Consider the following 14,312-nt stretch of genomic DNA (forward strand, 5'->3'; position numbering starts at 1 on the left):
GGTAGATCTCTTTCTTTCGCTGGGGTCTCCCTCTGGAACAGCCTCCCTGCCTCTCTGAAACTTGAGAAGAACCAGGAAGCACCTCAAGACTGTGCTCTTTGATTCTGCCTTCTGTCTTCCTCTCCACTGCTGATCTCCTGTTGATATTGTACTGGTCAGCTGGCTACCTTCTGATTTTGGGCGCAGGTCCCTGCCCAATCAGTTGCACACCTGCACTGCCTCCTGATAACCACTGCACTTGGGTCTGTATCTGCAACCCTACAGTCTGCCTACCTGCATTTATTAGACACCTGCTGTCTGCACTTACCCTTGCATTTGCCACCTGCTGGACGCACTTCTTGCTATTAATTTGAACCCATGCACAGCTCTGCCCCTCACCCCTTCCCGTGGCACATTTCCCCCTCCCCTCTCCCGTGCACTAGCGCAATCTCAATATCACTTAGCCTCGTAAGATTGCTGTCTTTGTCCTCCCTTGCCTCGTTGCGCCTTGAAACACTTGTGTATAGGCGTGTTATACATACCATATCATATGATAGCGACAAGAGTGGACGATGGAAGAAATATGAAGGGATAAGAAGAGAAAAGGATCAAAGATAATGCCCAAGATGTGCGCTGATAGCAAAAACGGAAAAGAGGATGGGGGAAGGAGAGGGAAGGGGAGTGGGGTGGACAAAATAGTAGAGGCAGGAAAGAATAGAGCATCCATTTTTAAGTGATTGAGATGTAGGAAATGAGGACATCCAGTTCTGGACAGCTGAAAGACAGTTTGAGAGAGTAGAGTGAAGCACATAATCAAATAAGGACAAGGTGAGAAAGATGTGAGTGTCATCAGCATACACATAAAAAGAGAGATTGAAGGAAGAGATGAAGTCGAAAAGGGGAGCAGTGTAAAGCGAGAAGAAAAGAGCCTTGAGTACCTTACCCTTGCGGGACAGCATAAATAAGAGGAAGTGAGGCAGAAGAAAGGAATAGGTCAGTTGTAAACGATAAGAATGGAACCATTTAAGAGCAGACCCTGAGATACCCAAGTTGGAAAGAGATGAAAAAAGACAAGAATGATCCACAGTGTTGAATGCTACAGACAAGTCAAGAATAATATGAATATTAGAATGTTTGGAGTGGCGGGCTGTGAGGAGAGAATTGTAAACATGGAAGGGAGCAGTCTTTGTAGATTGAGATGGATGAAAATCAGAATGCAAAGAAGGGAGGAGAGAGTGAAAATTCAGATAACGGGTTTCCTAGTAATAGGCAGCCTGTTCAAGAATTTTGGAAAGGAAGGGTAGAAGAGAAATACGGCGGAAATTAGCAGAAGATGAGTCAAGAGAATTTTTTTGAGGATAGGAAGAATAAGCACATGCTTAAAGGCAGCAGGACAGCAAGCATGTACAAAGGTGGAGTTAATGAGAGAGGTAGGATACAGAAGAATTTACAGGTGCACTTGAGGGATGAGAGAAGAGGGGAGGGAATCAGAAGGAGAGGCAGTAGGATGAGCATGAGTTAGCAGGGTATATGTGCCAGAGTCGGAAATGGGAACGAATGATGAAAAGGAATGTAGCAATGGAGCAGGAGAGAGAGAGGGGGTAGGAGTAGCAGAGGGGGTGAAAGCTAAGCGACGATTAGCTACTTTAGATATAAAGTAGTTTGCAAAATCAGAAAAGAAAGGAGTGAGAAAGCAGATAGATCAGGGGCTTTAGGAGAGAGGATATTGTGAAGGAGCTGATGGAGGTGACAAGGGTGGTGAGACAGAGAAAGTATGAGTTCTGAGAAGTATGATTTTTTAGGAATAAGTAGGCAGGGTCAAAAGAAGAGTGCAACATAGTGAGTGTAAGTAGAGGTCTGTGTTTCCTCTCTCTATATGGTAGAGGAGAGGCACAGAGAACCCCTGCCAGGATTCTCTATTATTGGTAAACGTGGTCGAGCAATCAAGGCCTAGCTTCTCAGGAGGTGATGCAGGCTGGTTCTTAAGTACAGTGTAGTCCCCAAGCACCCACAAAGGAATGTCCACACACTTTATCGGTTAAAACACAGTCTTTATATGAGTAATATTCGAGGTGATGTACACTATCACAATAACTCACTTTGTACTCAGAAATCATTAATTGTAAATATATACAGTTCTAAAGTGGTACCACTAATGTTATCAGATCTCATTAAAGTGCATATGGTCAGAATGACACACAGATCAAAATAAAGAGGAAACCAGCAGTAGAGAGAGGAAGGAAAGCAAGATGGTGGAGCAATTGGCAGAATACTGGCCCCGGTACCTAGACACAGTTCTGTGTGGAGATCCCCCCACCTGGGCAACCTGTAGAAGAAAGATACAAGCCCAGTCCATATATTGTTCACACTAGACTTTCCAATAGTTCTGCAACCCCACCGTACCTGGCATTGTAGCGTTCCTCTTCGGGGAATCGACGGCCCTTTTTGAGTGTCCTCCCTTTCAGGCGGGAGTCACGGGTTGCGGAACATCCGACGGAAAACAGGTCGAGCTATGATGATGAAGTGGCCGTGTCGTTCTTAGCGGTGCTCGTTGACGGGAAAGCGTAAACATCCTGCAAGGAAGAGGCGTGCGGGGCACCTCGGTATCGATAGTTCTGGACTGTAAAGAGTTGGAAGAACTGTGGCCCAGCAAGGGCGTCGAGTCGTTGGCGTCTCTGTGGTCTTTGGGTGGCAGAAAACCCACCGGTGGATGCTCCTCGGCGTGTCGACGGTCAGGCCTTCTCCAGCAGGATACAGCGGCGACGATGCGGATGAGAGCGTCCTTGGATCAATGAAGTTCTTAGGCAATGGGAGCCTGACGGATCCAGTCGGCGAGGGCGGTCGTCGACAGTGGCGGACAACAGTCTGGGCGCTTCTGCTTGGAGTTCCACAGCAATCCCTGTATCGGGTCGGCAGCCTGTCGAAGGTCTGTCTACCAGGGAGCTTAGGCAAAGATCAGCTGTGCACGATGGTCCCTCGTAGCTCAGAAAGAGGGCGCCTTACCAGGTCCTCTCTGGGTCAGTTCTTGGCGGCACGACAGCTTTCAGATTGTGAAGGAGAGCAACAGCAACTCTTCTCGTCCAGCAGGGCCTCAAGATCAAGCTTCAGTTACTCCAGTTACTCGTCGGAGTGTACTTCAGCTTCTGAACACGATTCCTAGCAGTGAGAGGTCCCCAGATATACTGTTGATCGCCCATTCATTCCACTGGGTCACACTCAAGCATCCAATCATGACTACGGTCTTTCATGCAGGCAGGCAGCCAATCAGGCACACGGTGCATTCAGGCCATTCACTTCTCTCCAGACACTCACAACAAGTTATGTGTATTGGGACAAGTACTGAGCCATTCAACACTCCAAGCTGCATTCATACCGGTTTCGGGCAGGGCTGTCTCAACCATTTTGTCAACCACCAGATACTAGACAGCCACAACATAGAATGTATATTCGTCACACACTCCATTCACCCAGGTCCCACCCACAGGCGTACCCAAAACATACGGTCGTTGAGAAGGTTCCAGCCAGTCTGGTCGGCACTTCCCCATACTACTATATATGGAACTTCCACCCAACAGCCGGTCAGGTGGAAGCGACAGAGGCAGGGCTTCCCGGGACTTCGGGAAGATCAAGGTAACAGGTGATGGACGGCAAGGGGCCATGGGGGCCATTTTGTCTCCATCAGGAATCTACCGATTCCAATGATGGGCCTCGGCATCCCAAAATGGTGGACGCTCAGGGCACCAGTCATTTCAGCACGGAGCTGCCACCAGCCCGTACCCTGCTCTGTGGATCACACACAGGTGCCCAAAAACATACACTAGGGGCACAGGGTTGTACCCCTACCCATGGGTGCCATGAGGGTATCCGACGGGTCTTTTCTCCAAACCAAAAGAGAGAGAGCTGCACCACCAGGAGTCCCACATGAACTCCTGCGCGGAAAACACGACAGAACACACGATAAAAAGCAGTAAAGGACAAGGATACCGAGGCCCTGTCCCTACAATGCATTTCCAACATCACAGTTGCCCCCCCCCCAGACTGAGGTTAAGGTGCCTATTCTCCCACGAGATAGACACCCTCATCCAGACGTTCAACATACCTTCTGGAAAGGCCATCTGCATTATCGTGACTCTTCCCTGGTCTGTGCTCAATGGTAAAGTCTAGTCCTTGCAGACTAATGGACCACCTGAGCAGTTTTGGGTTTTCACCCTTCATCTGCATAAGCCACTTAAGGGGCTTATGATCGGTTTCGATCTTGAAGGTAGACCCGGTAAGTAGGGTCTAAAATGCCTAAGGCTCCAAACTATACTAAAACATTCCTTTTCAACAGTAGCCCACCTACGTTCCCTACCCTTGCGTTGTCTACTGATGAATATGATCGAATGTTCTCTTCCTTTGTCATCTAACTGGGACAAGAAAACTCCAATTTCGGTGTCGCAGGCGTCACTTTGAACGATAAAGGGCTTGCTGTAATCGGGCGCACACAACACGGGTGCCCTACACAGACTTTCGTTCAAGCCATCGAAGGCCCTCTGACAGTCTTCCGTCCAATTAACCTTCCTCGGATGTTTGGGTGAAGTCAGAGCTGTCAGGGGTGCAGATATGGTTCCATAGTCTGCCATGAAATTGCGATGATACCCAGTGAGGCCCAAAAAGGCTCCCACCTGGGTTTGAGTAGTGAGAGTCTCCCAGTCATGTACATCCTGTACTTTACCGGGAAGAGGTTGAATTTGACCCCCTCCTACCTCATAACCAAGATGCGTGACTTTCCCCTGAGCTATCTGGCACTTGGTGTCCTTGATAGTGAGGTTAGCCATTTTTAACGCCTGCAACACTTTATCCAGATGAGTCAAATGCTCTTCCAATGTGGAACTGTAGACGGCAATTTCGTCTAAGTAAGCCACACAAAAGGCTTCCAGCCCACTGAGCGCATGGTTGACTAATCTCTGGAAAGTGGCAGGGGTGTTCTTCCACCTCAAAGGCATGACTCTAAACTGGTAGAGTCCCTCTGGTGTTGAGAACGCCGTCTTTTCCTTGGCATGGTCCATCAGAGCTATTTGCCAATAGCCTGAGGTAGGGTCGAAGGTGCTCACAAATTTGGCAGCACCTGTCGTGTCCACGAGCTCATCAGCCCGGGGCAATGGGTGCGCATCAGTTTTGGTGACGGCATTGACTCCTCGGTAGTCCACACAGAACCTCCAATGTTTGGTAGCTGCCTGGGAACTTGCCTTGGGGACAAGGACCACGGAACTGGACCAGGGACTGGTTGAGGGTTCAACAACACCCAGATCCAACATCTTGGCGACCTCAGCCTGGATGTGGTTCTTTACAGTATCTGACATACAGTAGCACCTGCTTTTGACAGGCACACTGTCACTAGTGTCAATCTCGTGCCTACACCACGGTGTAAGGCCTGGTGTCAGTGAAAACAGAGAGGCGTACTGCTGGAGCAAAGCCCTGCCGGCCCTCTGCTGCTCTGTTGTCATATCGGGAGAAAGAAGTACTCCCTCCACTGAGCCATCCTGAGGGTTGCTATGCTGCAAATCAGGAAGGGGCTCGCTCTCATCCTCTTCTTGCCCTGAAGCTAGCAAGAGACATGAGATTTCGGCCCGCCTGTGGAAAGGCTTGAGCCTGTTAACATAACAAATACCTGAGGGGCTACCCCCGAGGCTCCCATGTCAACCAGATAATTGACCTCACCCATCTTGGAGATTATCCTGAAGGGTCCAGTCAATTTATCTGCCAAAGCCTGAGGCTTGGTAGGCTCCATCATGAGGACCTCCTGTCCCGGAGTCCAATCCACTTGCGATGCTTTAAGGCCATGCCAGTACTTATTCAATTCCTGGCTGGCCTTAAGATTTGCTGTTGCCTAACCCATCATCTGTGTCATCCTCCGTCTGAGACCTAACACATAGTCCCCCACTTGGTTGGCGGGACCTGGAGGGGCGGCCTCCAAACCTTCTCTGATCAAGGCGAGGGGCCCCCTCACGGGATGTCCAAAGAGTAACTCAAAGGGGCTAAAACCAACACCCTCTTAAGGTACCTCTCTGTAAGCAAACAGCAGGCATGGCAGGAGAAGATCCCAATTCTTCCCGAGGGGCTCTTTCAAAGCACCTAACATGACCTTGAGAGTTTTGTTAAATCTCTCAACCAAACCGTTGGTCTGAGTGTGGTAAGAGGTGGAGAATTTGTAAATTACTCTGCATTCTTTCCACATGGTTTTCATGTAACTCGACATGAAGTTGGATCCTCTATAGGTAATCCAACATGGGGGAAAATGCCCAGGAGAGCCCTGGCAACTACCTTGGCTGTAACCGTCCGAAGGGGTATAGCCTCAGGGTACCTGGTGGCATGATCTACCAAGACTAGGATGAACCGATGTCCACCCGACGTGGGAGGGTCAAGGAGACCGATGATGTTGATGCCCACCCTCTCAAATGGTGCGCTAGCCACTGGCAATGGTTGCAGTGGGGCAGTGACTCTGCCTCCAGTCTTGCCAGACAACTGACAAGTTGGGCAGGTCCTGCAGTGGGACTCCACTTCTACTCCCATCAGGGGCCAGTAAAAATGGGGCGAGAGCCTCTGCTTTGTCTTCTTGGTACAAAGATGACTAGCCAAGGGCACCTCATGCGTCAACTGCAGCAGGAAGGGCCTGTAAACCTGGAGGTTAGGCAGAAACCTGTGCAGTTCCCTTAGGGACCACTGCAAAAGTTTAAAACTACAGGTGTTAGCAGAAAACCCAATTGGTAGCAGTCTGTACCACCCAGATTTACCTGGTAGTTGTGGCTGAGCAGTCAGACGTCTCTCAAGAAGAGTTAGGCAGTATATAGAGTATACACATTAGGTACAAAAATACAGTAGCACAAGCAAACACTGACCAGAGCTTTGGTATAAAAGTATATAATTATTTATTTAAAAACACACTTGTAAAAATACACTGGCACTAATATGTCAAGCAAGTTCAAACACAGTCACTGGAAGTATATACACCTCCCTGATTAATTATTCGACAAGTCTTAGGAAAAGAACACCACTTATTATCAACACAGAGGTGAGCGCTTAACCAAGATGGCACTCCAATAATTATTTAAAAAGGGAGAGAAAAGGCAGAAATAGGAAAACACACAACACCAACACTTTTAAAGAACCACAGCAAGTCAAGAAAGGCGGGGTCTACTGTAGAGCAAAAAGTTCATACACCAGGCCCACTCTTGGAGAGAGCAAGGCAGAATGTGCCCAAGATAACACAGTTGAAGTACACTTTAAAAGTCTTTGCAGATAGTTCAAAAAGGAGTTAGATCAGTTCAGAAAAGTTAGTTAACAGGTCACCCCAGGATAGAGAGTCAAGGATTTACGGGACACCTTGGACGGTCTGTTGCAAGGGAGACCAGGCGGGACACAGTACTTGAAATGGTGAGAAAGCTCCAGCAGGGGCAGTTGTTCCTGGCAGCGGATGCAAGTCAGTGCTTCGTCCATGGGAAGAGAAGATCTCGACATGGAGGAAAGCTGGAGGTCGTTGCATTGCCAGGGAAGAAACCAGCCGCAGAGTTTCCTGGTTAAAAGGTACTACTCTTTTATTCACGGTAGTGGTGAAGCGTGGCTATCCGGCCGCCGGGGTGCTTGGCATGGGCAAATCGACCACGAGAAGATCCAGAAAGGCGAAAAAAGGGCGAACTGGTTAACCCCACCAGCTCAAAGGAAGAAGACTCTCCTGGAAGGTCTTTTCTGTCATTGGGAAGTGGTGAGTCGGTTCAGCAGGGCTCCACCGGTGGTGTCGTCGTTGCAGGTCGGCTCAGCTTCTCCCTCTTCGGATTCTTTAGGTCCTGTGGTGACTTCTCAAGTTCCAGTCCCCAAAGCCCTGCTTTTATGCAGAAAACCCCTATTCATCAGTCCTAGCTGTCAATCAAACATGCTAAGTGGTGATCCGCCCGGCTCACCACCGGGCCAATCACACAAGAGTGAGACTTGAGTTGTCGAGGCAACTCAGTCCAGGGTGCCTATTCCCCCCTCCCACACATCGTGTAGACCCAGACAGAGTGGCACCACTTTTGGAGGCTTCTGTGCAGAAGCCCGCCAAAAGTGGAACAAAGGGCTCGACTTGGGTTGGAGTTACAGAGGCGAACACAAACTCCAATGTAAAACCGAGTCCTGGGAAAAAGACCCAACCGGGGAATAAATATTAAATAAATAACCCGGCGGTAACTTTAGCATTGCACCAAACAAGTGGTGCGTTTAAAATGAATGGGAAAATCCCATAGGAAATATTCTGGTGGAATATTTTGCGTGGTATCCACTGCCACCACTCAGAAACTCGACAAGGGGGGACTGGACAGCTCCCACTTGGAAAACAGACCCAGGGGCAATCTAATTACCCCTACCAGTACTTCCACAATATGATGGTTTGTACTGGTTCTGTTCACAATTTGAGACTAGTAAAGCCAATGGTGACTTTACATGCCCTGGGAGACAGTAGTCAGTTCCAGGGTATGGAGTCTATTTTTGGGGGTCACTATGACACCCCTGTGTTACTGCACTGAGGGTGCTGTGTAACACACATACCAAAAACACCTGAAGCCCTATGGAGTAAAATACCCCATAGCCCATAAAACACATTACATAGTCAAAGGACATTCTCAAATCATTCCTAAGAGTGGGAGAAAAAGAGTCTCACTCTTAGCAGGAGAAAAAAAATAAACCCCAAAAATCCAGCAAAGCTGCTGCGGGACTCACTAGGTTTGGGAAATTAGCCTATACAGAGAATTCTCCCTAACACTGGGGTAACACCAACCTCGTGAGGGCACCAGGTTCAGGCTTAGTGGGCTCATTAACAAGGAGCTCACCCTCCCAATAAATCCAAAATGTCCTAGGCGCGTCTCCTTGTGCCTGGGAAAGGGCCTGTGTCCTCAGACCCTCGAGAGAGTGGCAGTATCTCTGTCCCTTACAGAAGTCCGCCCGGGAGGGTCTCCCTTCAGCTAACAAGCTTTGAAGGTTGGTTGATCCTCCGGGTTAAGAGCCTCTCCCACAGGAAAGTCTTCTGGCTCATCTCCCACAGGAGTTGAGACAGGATTTACCACTGGACCCAACCTGTCCGGAGCATGGATCCCAATGGGTGTTGTCGGAACAGCGGAAAGAGCAGGGGCTCCCTCCACAGGGGTGGCCTTCTTACTCCTCTGTTTCTTTCGAGCCTTGGGTTTCCCCATCGGCAAGGGTACCGGGCTCACAGCCGGACCCTGTGTGACCTGCGATCGGGTGACCGCCACAGCATTCATGGGTAAACCATCCATGATCATCCCCAACTCGACCAAATCATTTCCCAACAAAATGTTTGCAGGCACGTTGTCCTGAACCAGGAACGGAAGCTTTGCTGTCTTGTCTCCAATCGTAATGTTGACTAAGGCTACAGGCGATAATTTGGGAGGCCCACCAGCTAACCTGGTGGTTCTCAGAGGAGCACCTACATAGTCCTCAGGCTTGAGCAGGGTCCTGTCCACCACTGTCATGCTTGCCCCAGTGTCTCTCAAACCAGTAGAAGGCTGGCCATTCAGGAGGACACTTCTCAATAAACTATGAGTGTTTTGTGGGATAGTCGCCAGTTCTTCAGTGTACTGGTCCCAGGCCCCAAGGGACACTAAGGAAATCTCTACGGGAGCACCGAATGTGATCCTGGTAGAGGAGGGGAGGACAGTGGCATCCACCTCAGGTATGGAGTAGGGGTTGGTCAGGCTGGCAGCCTGGACTCCAAGTGCCTTACCCTTACACTTGGGGTCACCCCTTCAGTGGTCCAGAGCCCCACAATCCAAACAAGTGCCAGGAGTGAGGGGTACGGTACTGGAGCCACTGGACCCTGCTTTGCAGGCGGACCACTACTCTTACTCCCACCCATAACAGACGTATCCCCACTAGGTTGTTGGGTCTTCGGAGAGGAAGGTTTTCATTTAGCTGACTGTGACTGCTTCTGGGACTCCTCGTCTTTCTGAGAGGCCCCCTTTTCTTTGTCCTTGTCCTTCCCACTGGAGTCCTTAGGGGACACCCAGTGGGAGACCCACTTGTCAGCCAACCTAGCCAGCTTAAAGGGGCCCAAAATGTTCTGGTCAGCAACATAGTGACGCAGCTCTGGTGAACAGGCATCTGAAAAATGCTCAAAAAACAAGAGGTGTGACAATTCAACAAACTTTTTCACTTTGTAACCATCAATCCACCCCATCATGTTCATGTGCACAGCACTCACCCAGTCAACTCAAGACACATTCTCTCATTTCTTAAAATCCCTGAACCGTTTAAGATATTGGGTAGGTGTTTTGCCAAACTTGGTGATTAAGGCAGACTTCATGCACACATACTGACCCCTTTCTTCCACACTCAGTTTCAGAATACAGTCATTTCCAGTTTGAGGCACTCTGCTTAAGAAACACAATCTCTCTTGTCAGCATCGTTAATTGCACAAGCCATTGCAAACGCTTCAATCGATTGGAGGATATCAGAACCCTCTGCATACACACCAACCAAATCTTTCATAAACTTGGTTGCTGGGGACCTGACACTCTCAACTGGTTTAGCTGAATTCTCCACTCGAGCTTTCTATAACTGGATTCGCTGACATTCAGTGTCCCGGTTCTTGAGTTCAAGGTCCTTATCTTTGAGTTCAAGATCCCTATCTTTTAGTTTAAGATCCCGATTCTTGAGCTCCACTTGCTGTGCCAACACCTCTTTCTTAAGTTCAGCATCTATTTCCAACTTGCGATATTCAAAGGCCAACCTTAATAACTCAAGCTCTAAGGAAGCGCTGGGGTTCGGAACAGAGGCAGAAGGAATGGTGGCATTGCCAGAATCGGATTCGGCGACAACTCCCGGGTTAGAGTCCTCATTGGTTGCATCCCCGCCCTTCAAGAGTTTCATAATCGATCTGGTAGTCCACGAGGGCCGCTATCAGCTCAGCCCTAGACTTATCCAAAAAGTCTAACTCCCTGGCTTCACAAGCACTCTGGAGAGCCTCTAAGCTCATCCGAGTCAATTTACCATTTGCAATTGATTCCAATGCTTGTAATGCAGTTATCTTGTACACGACTAAACCTTAATTTAACAAAGTGCAGCTATCCTTCGTAAGTAGCATGGTTATACACTGATTCTTAAAACCATAAGCATCCCACCGCTGCCACCAGCTGTAAAGACCGGAAGGGGGTCTGTACTTCCGCTCTCTATATGTTAGAGGAGAGGCACAGAGAACCCCTGCAAAGATTCTCTATTATTGGTAAACGTGGTGGAGCAATCAAGGCCTAGCTTCTCAGGAGGTGATGCAGGCTGTTTCTTAAGTACAGTCTAGTCCCCAAGCACCCACAAAGGAATATCCACACACTGCATTGGTTAAAACGCAGTCTTTATATAATTAATATTCAAGGTGATGTACAGTATCACGATAACTCACTTTGTACTCATAAATCAACAATGGTAAAAATATACAGTTCTAAAGTGGTACCAGTAACATTATCAGATCTCATTAAAGTGCATACGGTCAGAATGACACACAGATCAAAATAAAGAGGAAACCAGCAGTAGAGAGAGGAAGGAAAGCAAGATGGTGGAGCAATTGGCAGAATACTGGCTCCGATACCTAGACACAGTTCTGTGTGGAGATCCCCCCACCTGGGAAATCTGTAGAACAAAGATACAAGCCCAGTCCATATATTGTTCACACAAGACTTTCCAATATTTCTGCAACCCCACAGTACCTGGCGTTGTAGCGTTCCTCGTCGGGGAATCGACGGCCCTTCTTGAGTGCCCTCCCTTTCAGGCGGGAGTCACGGGTCGCCGAATGTCCGACGGAGAACAGGTCGAGATATGATGGTGAAGTGGCCGCGTCGTTCCTTGCGGTGCTCATTGACAGGGAAGCGTAAACGTCCTGCAAGGAAGAGGTGTGAGGGGCACCTCAGTGTCGATAGTTCTGGACCGCAAAGAGTTGGAAGGACAGTGGCCCAGCATGGGCATCGAGTCGTCGGCATCTCTGTGGTCTTTGGGTGGCTTGAAACCCACCGGTGGATGCTCCTCGGCTTGTCGATGGTCAGGCCTTCTCCAGCAGGATACAACGGCGACGATGCGGATGAGAGCGTCCTTGGATCAATTAAGTTCTTAGGCAACGGGAGCACGGCAGCTCCAGTCGGGGATGGCGGTCGTCGACAGTGGCGGACAACAGTCCGGGCGCTTCTCCTTGGAGTTCCGCAGCAATCCCCGTATCGGGTCGGCAGCCTGTCGAAGGTCTGTCTACCAGGGAGCTTAGGCAAAGATCAGCTGTACACAATGGTCCCTCGTAGTTCGGGAAGAGGGCGCCTTACCAGGTCCTCTCTGGTTCAGTTCTTGGAGGCACAACAGCTTTCAGATTATGAATGAGAGCAACAGCAATTCTTCTTGTCCAGCAGGGCTTCAAGATCAAGCTTCAGTTACTCCAGTTACTCGTCGTAGTGGAATTCAGCTTCTGAACGCGATTCCTAGCAGTGAGAGGTCACCAGATATATGGTTGATCTCCCATTCATTCCGCTGGGTCACACTCAAACTTCCAATCACGACTACGATCATTCATGCAGGCAGGCAGCTAATCAGGCACACAGTTCATTCAGGCCATTCACTTCTCTCCAGACACTTACAACAAGTTATGTGTATTGGGACAAGTACCGAGCCATTCAACACGCCAAGCTAGATTCATACCGTTTCGGGCAGGGCTGTCTCAACCATTGTGTCAACCACCAGATACTAGACAGCCACAACATAAAATGTATATTTGTCACACACTCCATTCACCCAGGTCCCACCCACAGGCGTACCCACAACATACGGTCGTTGAGAAGGCTCCAGCCAGTCTGGTCGGCACTTCCCCATACTACTATATATGGAACTTCCACCCAACAGCCAGTCAGGGGGAAGGGACAGAGGCAGGGCTTCCCGGGACTTCGGGAAGATCAAGGTAACAGGTGAGGCATGGCAAGAGGCCATGGGGGCCATTTTGTATCCGTCAGGAATCTACGGATTCCAATGCCAAGGCCTGGGAATCCAAAAATTGAGGACGCTCAGGGCACCAGTCATTTCAGCACGGAGCTGCCACCAGCCCATACCCTGCTCTGTGGGTCACACACAGGTGCCCAAAAACATACACTAGGGGCACAGGGTTGTACCCCTACCCAGGGTTGGCATAAGGGTATCCCACGGGTCTGTTCACCAAACCAAAAGAGAGAGAGCTGCACCGCCAGGAGTCCCACATGAACTCCTGCGCAGAAAACACAACAAAAAAAGCAGTAAAGGACAAGGATACGGAGGCCCTGTCTCTCCGATGCATTTCCAGCATCACAGTGAGCATAGCAAGATGAAGAGGGGAGTGAGAGTTTTACCATAGCCGCTCAGCTTTACACAGACTGCGTCAAAGGGTGATAAGTCCCAGAGAGAGCCACTGCTGGGAGGTTTTGCAAGTAGGAGAGAACAGGTGTAAAGGGAAAGTTGAGTCAAGCAAAGATAGCACAGAAGAATGGAGAGTACTAGCAGCCAAGCCAGGAAAAAAGGAAGAGAAGAGCAAGATTGGTGGAAGAGGCAAATTCAAAGACGAGAGGAGGTGAATAATCAAAAGAAGAAAGATTAGGATCCAAAAAGACATTCGATGGGAGGCAGGGATGGCAGGAGCAGAAACAGAGAAGGAGAGAAGTAGGTGATTATAAGTATAGAAGGGGAAGATTAGAGGGGGAAGGGGGAAAATGAAGAAAAGATTAAGTCTAAGCAAGAAACAGATATAAGAGAAGGAGGAGAAGAAAGGAAGTGCATGTGATAAGATTCAGCAAGTAAGAGCAGCAGAGGGAATGATGAGTTAGTGGCAGGGAGATTAAAGTCCCCAAGAAGAAAGGGGAGCAGGACGGGAGAAGATGGGATAGGATAGGAGAAGATCAAGATGTTCCAAAAGTCAGTAGGTCAGCCAGGGAGACGATAGACAGCAAGAAGAGAGACAGGGAAAATATTAGTAAACAAATAAAAGTGCTATTCAAAGGAAGGGAAGCTTGGATGATTGGGGTGGGGAGGTACAAGAGTCCAGGGGGAATTAAATTGAATTCCTGTGCCCCCTGCACCACCTGCCCCCCTGGCTCCCTGTCCCTAAGTGGTGTTGAGAGTCCAGTTGATAAGTGTAAGCCGCAGATCATTTGATCCTGACACAAGTTGTGTAATCGAATAGGAATGAGGCAAACTACTGAAGGGAATTTTTGGATATATCAGTAATTTCCTTGGGCCTTGATAGCAATATAGCATGGCCCAGGGTATCAAATGCTGCTGATAGGTCAAGTAACACAAGTAGGGTGGATGAGACT

At 49.1% G+C, this 14,312-nt stretch overlaps 1 protein-coding gene across 1 annotated transcript in view; it reads left to right on the forward strand.

The window, feature by feature from the left end:
• PLXDC2 (plexin domain containing 2) overlaps positions 1-14,312 on the forward strand; it is a 1,961,518-nt gene that overhangs the window by 1,901,672 nt on the left and 45,534 nt on the right. The window lies entirely within an intron of this gene.

The sequence above is a fragment of the Ambystoma mexicanum genome, chromosome 2q (genome assembly GCF_040938575.1).
Source record: "Ambystoma mexicanum isolate Mex_15411 chromosome 2q, UKY_AmexF1_1, whole genome shotgun sequence".
Taxonomy (NCBI): domain Eukaryota; kingdom Metazoa; phylum Chordata; class Amphibia; order Caudata; family Ambystomatidae; genus Ambystoma; species Ambystoma mexicanum.